Genomic DNA, 9,403 nt, shown 5'->3' on the forward strand with positions numbered 1-9,403 from the left:
ATAAGGCAAAGGGGGAACCTAAGAAATGGGGAAAGAATAGAATACTGTTCAATTATGGAAACTTAGAGAAAAGTTAAGAGAAATGTTAAGGTCAAAAGTAGCATTATGTACACAAGTGGATATGGAACTCTGATATTGACAGGGAACAAAGTGAATCTGAAACACTGAATTGAAGAGATAAACAGAAGTGGAAAATGTCAGCTCACAAGAAGACTACTGAGCCAGCCGTGGCAAGAAAAAAATTATCATGACAATAGATGTGAGGGGCTAGGAAGGTGGCTCAGTGGTAGAGTGTTTGTTTTGCATACATGAGGCCTGTGTTCGATTCCTCAGCACCACATAAGCAGAAAAAGCTGTAACTGGTGCCGTGGCTCAAGTGGTAGAGTACTAGCCTTGAGCTGAAAAGCTGTGGGATAGTGCCCAGGCCCAGAGTTCAGGCCCCACGACCAAGAGAAAATAGATGTGAGCATATCTTAGCTATGGTAAACAATGCTGCAATAAACATAGTTGTGCTGGTAGTTTTAGTATGGCCTTGTTTGTGATCCTTTGGGTAAATGCCCAAGAGTGGGATTGCTGGGTTATAGGGGAGCTCTCTGTGGTGTCTTCTGAGGAATCTCTATACTGCTTTCCAAGTGGTTGAACAAGTTTTCACTCCCACCAACAATACAGTAGGGTTCCCTTTTGGCCAAATCCCCTCCAGCATGTCATTATTAGAGTTCTTGATTATAGCCATTCTGATTGGGGTGAGGTGAAATCTCAATGTTGTTTTGACTTGCATTTCTTTTATGGCTAGAGAAATTGAGCATTTCTTCATGTCATGTGTCTATTGGCCATTCTTATTTCCTCTTCAGAGAAGTTTCTCTCTAAGTCTTTAACCTATTTATTAATCAGGCAATTGTTTCTTTGAGGATTTGTTGTTGGGGGATTTAATTTTTTTGAGTTCTAAGTATATTTTGGATATGAGACCCTTGTCCATTGTATGGCTAGGGGAAGATCTCCCAATCTGTGGTCTTTCTATTGATCTTGCTAGCTATGTCCTTGATGCCCCTCAGTAGATGAATGGATCAATAAAATGTGATGCACACACACACACACACACACACACACACACACACACACACAATGGAATTCTATACCTCCATCAGAAAGAATGACACCGCCTTATTGTTAAGAAATGGGAAGACTTGGAAAAAATTATATTAAGTAAAATAAGCCAGGCCCAAAGAAACATAGGTACCCTAGAAAAATAAGGTACCCTTATTTGCAATAACTAGTATGTGTCTAGGACAAACAGAAAAGTTCAAAAGCTAGGTACATATGACCATATAAGATGACGCTAAGCAAAATGAACTGCAAGATAGGGATACAAGAGGTTTTATCTTTCTTGCTGCTTTTTTTTAATGCACTTATAATGTACTGTGTGATTTTTTTATTTCCTTTGTATGTTCTTCTCCCATGGTATAACCCCTGTTTTCATTATATTTGATTCCGGTACCCTGCATCTGGTATATACATTTTTCTAATTTGGGAAAGGGAAGGGAAATAACAAAATGCTGAAATAAGGATACAGGTTGACCCATTGTAACAATGAGATGTCCAAGACACTATGTTGAAAACAAACTTTACAATTTTGTGAGGGAGGGAGGAGTTGGGGAGGTGTGGAGAGAAAGGGTGGTAGGGAAAAGCAAAGGAAGAGGTAACAATGCTGGGTAGGAAATGTACTCATTACCTTACTCATGTAACTGTAACCCCTCTGTACAGTATCTTTACAATAAAAAAATATATAACAAAAAAAGAAAACAGATGTGAGCAATATAAAGAAAACACTGCTCAAACTTGATACCATTCTAAGGAATAACTTTTTAAAAACTTTTATTTGCATCATTAAGAGAAAACCCAGTGTCAGTTAAAGAGGAAGATGTAGGTAGAACTAGTTGAAGGCTGTTAGCAATTGTGGACACATGAAGTCAGCACAGTAGAAAGGGTTACAGAGACCATTACACAGAATGGCCTGGGAGGGGAGGGCAGGCTGAGTTGAATAAGAAGAAAAGAAAAATGGATGGCGACAGCAGCAGAGTGTTCGAGTTGTTCACATCAGATATCTGTTGAGTGTCCTGATTTTTTTAATTCTTCCTCTGTATCCAAAGATTCTGTTATATGGCTTTCTGGTCTCTCTCACTAAAGTAATACAATATGTTTGGCCCATACTTACTTGATTTTCTCCCATATAATTTAATGTTGCCAAGTGAAATATTGGTAAGAATAATGGCTCTTAGGCTTGAGAATCACTTGAGCAGTTAGGCTGACTCTCTTGTCCTGCCATCTACATGAGAAGATCAAGTATTAGCAAGATCTCTAATGCTTGAAAGACATTAAGAAGCAGAGTAAAATCAATCCACTTGTTCTCAAAAAGACCCATCCAAGAGTAACAAAGTCATGAAGCTAAACTCAGCTAAACTTTAGGCAACTGAGGGTTGTACTAGCTAATTAAATGCCTAAAATTCCATGCCACTAAAATATCATTGTTATTTTTCAAGCAGATTATAGCAATAGCACACTGATTCAGAAAATGATAATCAACATTTATTGAGCAAAAAATGTGTTAGGAATTATGTCAGGAACTACTCAAATGAATAAGCTCATTTTAGCTTTAACTATACTATGAAATAAATATTGTATTGTGGCCATTTAAATATGGCAAACTAGTCAGCCACTAGTACCTAGAATCCTAGCTACTCAGAATATTGAGATCTGAGTATCAAGGTGGAAGCCGATCCAAATAAAAGTCTGCCATACACTTATCCAATTAGCTAGCAAAATTTTGGGATGGGGACTACATAGGAGGTTAGCTACATTCGCTACATTAGCTACATAGGAAGTTAAGATCTAAGGATCCTGGTTCAAAACCAGCTTGGGCAGACAAAACCAAGAGACTTATATGATTGGGGATTTAGCTCAGTGGAAGAGTGCTTGCCTTGTGACTGCAAGGCCCTGAGTTTTCTCTTCAGCTCTGGGGGAAAAAAAGCTATATAAAAGACCAAAAAATTTCTTGGCTGGAGGCAAGGCTCAAATGATAGAGCACCAGGTATGAGTGAAAGTTCCAAACAAGAGTGAATGCCCTAAATTCAATATCTAGTACCAGAACTAAAAAGAGATAAACTAAATTCAAAGTACACCCTATCAAGTAGAGAAAACAATATGCAAATTCAGACACTAACTCTTACTAAGCAATGATTTTTTTAATTTTTATTTTTTTTATTGTGAAAATACTGTACAGAGGGGTTACAATTACATGAGCAAGATAATGAGCACATTTCTTATCAAGCATTGTAGACTCCTCCTTTGTTTCCCCTTCGGACAAGGGTCTCATATCTAAAATATACTTGGAACTCAAAAAATTAAATCCCCCAATAACAAATCCTCAAAGAAACAACTGCCCAATAAATAAGTGGGCTAAAGACTTAAAGAGAAACTTCTCTGAAGAAGAAAGAATGATGGCACATGAAGAAATGCTCAACCTCCCTAGCCATAAAAGAAATGCAAATCAAAACAACATTAAGATACCACCTCACCCCAGTTAGAATGGCAAAAATCAAGAACTCTAATAACAACAGACGCTGGAGGGGATGGGGACAGAAGGGAACCTTACTTCATTGTTGGTGGGAGTGTAAACTTGTTCAACCACTTTGGAAAGTAGTATGGAGGTTCCTCAAAAGACTCCACATAGAGCTCCCCTATGACCCAACAATCCCACTTTTGGGCATTTACCCAAATGTTTACAAACAAGACCACACTAAAGCTACCAGCACAACTATGTTTATTGCAGCATTACTTACCATAGCTAAGATATGGAACCAACCCAGATGCCCCTCAGTAGATGAATGGATCAAGAAAATGTGGTATATATACACAATGGAATTCTATGCCTCCATCAGAAAGAATGACATTTCCCCATTTGTTAGGAAATGGAAAGACTTGGAAAAAATTATATTAAGTGAAGTAAGCCAAGCCCAAAGAAACATAGGTCCCATGGTTTCCCTTATTTGCAATATCTAGTATATGTCTGAGTCAAGCAGAAAAGGTCAGATAAGGTGATGTTAGGAAAATGAACCCTAAGATATGTATTCAAATGTTTGTTTTTTCATGCGATTGTTTCTAATGCATTTATAAGATTATTTCTTTGTTGCTTTGTATGTCCCTCCCCCACAGTATAACCCCTACTTTCACTGTATTTGATGTCAGTATAATTTGTGGAGGGGAAGGGGAAAAACAAGTCATTTAAATAAGGATACAGGTGGACCCGTTGCAACAATGAGAAATACAAGTTGTTATGTCGAAAACGAACTTTACAACTTTGGTGGGGGTTGGGGGGGCGGGGAGGATAAGCAATGATTTTTAACCACTGTGTTTCTTAAAAATATTAGAATAATACTGGAAGATATGACTACATAATTGTATAACAAAACATTAAAATAATATTAACATATTCTATGATCTTCCCAATAAAGCATAAAATCTGCACAGGTATTAATATCAAAATGTGAAATAAATTTTTATTATATTTTTCCTGGCAAGTGCCCAAGCGTTCTAGGAAATGGCAAATGGAGGAAAGTAACATTGGGTTTGGAGGCATGCTCAGTTGATAGAGTGCTAGCCAATGAGCAAAAACATCAATTTGAGTCCTGGTCTTGGACCTAAAACAAAAAGATGGGGGAAGTAACATTGAGTCAACACTTAGATTTGAATATGATAGTTCCTGCTGCTAAAAAATCTTAGCCTACTCATGATTTGTCTGCATACTGAGAGACACTATGTTTACATAGCAGAGTCAGGTCTATCTATTCAGCTATGAACATGAGAAAACATGTAAAGCCCAATTCTTTTTTCCAACCAAAGTGGAGTTGGAAAGAGGAAGGAATAAGCCTGTACTAGACTAAACAATCTCATTGTTATTACTGCCTTTCTGTAGGCATTCCATATCTATGTGCACATCTGCAGGACCCGAGGGAATGTATCTTCACTCTACACTGACCAACCGATAAAGATGCACAAATCCTCACCAATGGTATTTTGGAATAAGACCCCTCAGAAGGCATAGCCAACAAAAACAAAAATAAACAAATGAGATTACTTGAAGCTAAAATCCTGTGTAGCAAAGGAAATGATCAACAGAGCCAAAAGAGGATCCACTAAATAGGAATATATTCACCATCCATGCATGTGACTTATAAAAACTAAACAAAACAAAAACTCTGATATCCAAAATACACAAGGAATTCAAACAATTCAATAGTAACAAAATGAATAATCTAACTTAAAACTTAGACATTTCTTAAAGGAGGATACACAGTTGTCAACAGGAATATGAAAAGAATGTTCAACATGACTCACCATCAAGAAAATGTAAATCAAAATCACAAAGAGATACTATTTCACCTCAGTGAGGGACAAAACATAGAAATTAGTGGCAAGGATATAGAATAAAAAGGAAACAATACAATTTAACAATCACCAAGAAGTAGAAAGTATTTGCCAGAGATTGGGTTGGTGGTCATGAAGGGATTGTGGAAATGCTGGTCAAAGAATATAGTATTATAGTCATTGTAACCACAGTTAATAATACTATACTATATACTTGAAATTTGTCATGTGAGTAGGTTTCAGGTACTCTGACCAAATAAGAGAGCTAGAGTTGTGAGAAGATGGAGATATAAATTGCCAAGATTACAACATATATTTCACTATATATGTGTATATCAAAACATCACATTGCATTAAGTATATAATTTGTTTATTTTATTATCTTTAAGTAATTGCATTAAGAATTTCCATTTTCAAAAGCAGTTTGTGAATACAATATATTTTGACCAGTGTTACCCTTTTCAACATTCTCACCCATCTCCCTCCCTTCCCAATGCTTCCCTCACTCTTCTTAATTTTGTAGGATATACATTGGATTCTTGTCTGTATTTTCCCTCTCTTCTTTTCACTTGTCTTCTCCCTTCTCCTTGACCCTACCCCACCACTTTTGAGTCAGAGCCAGCAGTTCCATTTCTGGACATTTACCTAAAAGTTTGTGAACCAAAATAGGGTACAGCCACCATCACAACCATGCTTACTGCAGTACTTTCACCATAGCCACCGTAGGGAATCAGCCCAGATACCACTCAATGAATAAATGGATCACGAAATTGTGGTATAAACACACAATGGAATTTTATTGATCCATTACAAAGAATTATATTGTGCCATTTGTAAAGAAATGGAAAGACTTGGAAAAAAATATGTTTGTAAAGAAAATCAGGCACAGAGAATAAAAGGACACGTTTTCCTTTATATATGGAAGCTAGATTTACCTTACAAACTCGTAAGTAAATATACATTAGGTGGCATGCAATTGTTTACAAATATAATAATTGAAATATGGTAGATTCAAGGAAAGATTTCAATTAGTGTAATTCCTTAGAAAGCCAAAATCAAATTTCAGCAAAATAAGCATGTAATTTTAAAAAGAACTTCATGATTCAAATTATCTACTGTTGCTTTCCTTTTAAATGTTTTTGTTTTTCAACGAGCTCCACTAATGAACCCTCTAGCCATTTGCCTGGGCAAGAGAATCCTAGCAACAAGTAAGTTATGCTAACAAAATCATAAGCAAAATAATGTTAATACATGCTGTAAAGCATAGATTTTCTGTGGTGGAACTATATAAAATACGTCTATGTATGCTGAAGTATGATGTACAGAAATTGTAGATGTCCTATAAATATCAACAAATGAACTCTCTCATTTCTAAGAATTATAATGTAGCTTAGAAGCCAGGCATGCAAAGCATAATGGTCTTGCTTGAGCAAACAACAGAATTCAAATCAGCCTACTTGCAAAATTTCCAGTCAGCTTCTACAAGTAATGATTTTTGGATGTTGATTTGTATCAAACATGAGGCATGTCTTTCCTACATGTAAATGGTTTCAAATATTCAAGTGTATTTGCTTAAATGTATATCATTTGATTTTAACTTAAAAAGAATTTGAGTAGATATCTCCGTTAACTTATAATAAATATATTCCATTAATTTAGCTTTGTTCTTTTCTTTTTAATTTTGTTGTTAAGATGTTGTACAGAGGGGTTACAGTTACATGAGTAAGGCAATGACTACATTACTTGTTGATCATTGTTACCCCTTCCCTTCCTTGTTGTTGTCCCACTATCCGTTCCCTCCCCCATCTCCCACACTCTTACCCCCTCCCCCCCAAAAAAAGTTGTGAAGTTCATTTCCAATATATTGTCCTCTGGGTATCCTTGTTGCAGTGGGTCATCCTGTGTCCTTGTTTCAGCGTTTAGTTATTCCCCTTCACCTCCCCAGATTAGACATATGTATATACATGATGCAGGGTATCAAAATCAAGTACAGTGACAACAGGGGATATGCCATGGGGGAAAGAACATACAAAAGAAACAAGAAAAAATAAAACAAAATCACATGGTACATTTAACACAATAACAATAAAGTCAGACCTTTTGTGTCCATATCTTGGGGTTCATTTCACTTAGCATCATCTTCTATGGTCATGTGTACATGGTTTTTGAGCTTTTCAGCTCATCTGATAAGATTATCATATATATATGTATATATATATGATATATATATGATATATATATGATATATATATATATATATATACTAATTATTGCAAATAAGGGAAACCATGGGACCTGAATTTCTTTGGGACTGAGTAACTTCACTTAATATGATTTTTTTCCAAGTTTTTCCATTAGCTTTGTAACATTAAAAATAAAGAACTGTTAAGAATTTACCATCTGACAAATCCAAATACTCTAAGTCAGCTGATGTGATTAGAGCAAGAAAATTGAAACCAATGATTAACTCCAGTTAATTCGAAAGAGCTCTAGAAAGTTTGCATGGATCGCATGTGGCATGCCCTTTTCTCCAAACTTTGATCGTTCTATAGCTCTCCTTACTCACTTTCTTCTCCTTTAGCACTCCTTTTGATTCTGGTTTAACAACTCCTTTCTCCATATCCCTCCATTATTCCAAGTTAGCCCTACCATAAAAAGGAATTAACATCAAATAAGTTGTGATACAATGTGACTTCTTCCTCATTTTTTCCCATCAGCACTTTAAATAATGCCCATATATATATATATGAATATTTTCATATAAATGGCTTTTCTTGGGATACTAGTAGCCTTTCTAGAATACTTGAAGTCATATCTATTTTTGCTACTATTGATTTTAATCTTTCTTCAGTTTACTCTTCAACATTACTCATTAAGCCAGGGAAAGAGGGCTGGGAAGGTGGCTCAGTGGTAGAGCGCTTGCCTTGCATGCCTGAGGCCCTGGGTTTGATTCTTTAGCACCACATAAGCAAAAAGAAAAAAGCCAGAAGTGGCGCTATGGCTCAAGTGGTAGAGCGCAAGCCTTGAGCTGAAGAGCTGAGGGACAGTGCCCAGGCCCAGAGTTCAGGCCCCACCACCGGACCCAAAAAAAAAAAAAAAGCCAGGGAAAGAAATGTTGAAAACCTAGTCATGAAGTAGTTTTATTTGCACTATTTGGAATATTTAAAATCCACAGATGGTAAATTATGATAATGATAAATCTTACAATGACAGCAATAGTAAAGCTGACATTTACTGAGTATCTACTATGTTTCAAGAAGTATGGAAAGTATTTATCATGAACTAGCCTTTTTTTTTTTTTTGGTTGGTTGTGGAGCGCTGTCCCTCAGCTTTTCAGCTCAAGGCTAGCACTCTACCATTTGAGCTACAGCTCTACTTCTGGCTTTTTTTCTGTTTATGTGGTGCTGAGGAATCGAACCCAAGCCCCGCCTCATGTATGCACTCTACCACTGAGCCACCTTCCCAGCCCAATGAACTAGCCTATTTGATCCTTATAAAAAGTTTTCTGAAGTCTATATTACTAGTTTTTCTTTCATAAGAAATTGGGAGTTAGAAAGAATAAACAATTTGGCATGGTTACTAAGTGGATAAAAGAAAATTTAACTGGAGGGTTTTATCAGATTTCAGAGTTTGCAAGATCTTAGATGTAACTTTTTATGCTTCATCTATTTCCAAGCCCTAAGAATTACTACATAATCTTATTTGTAAGGTAAGTACTATTTTTGAAGAATCATCAACTACAATCCAATGCAAGATAAATTGGTTAAAATGGCACTAAAGTAAAAATGCTTATTTTTTCATATAAGTACTAACAAAAGTTTCACAAAGAGGTTGAGATTTTCCTTATATGTTATCAGGGTACATTAGCTGAAATATTCTACATAAAATGATCTTATCATATCAATTATATTTCTCCTAACATTTCATACCAAAATGTGATAATGCATGTTTCTCACATATAATGTTCACCAAGTCAATGAGA

This window comes from Dipodomys spectabilis, unplaced genomic scaffold, assembly GCF_019054845.1.
Source record: "Dipodomys spectabilis isolate Male_0828 unplaced genomic scaffold, ASM1905484v1 ptg000095l, whole genome shotgun sequence".
NCBI classification, from domain to species: Eukaryota; Metazoa; Chordata; class Mammalia; order Rodentia; family Heteromyidae; genus Dipodomys; species Dipodomys spectabilis.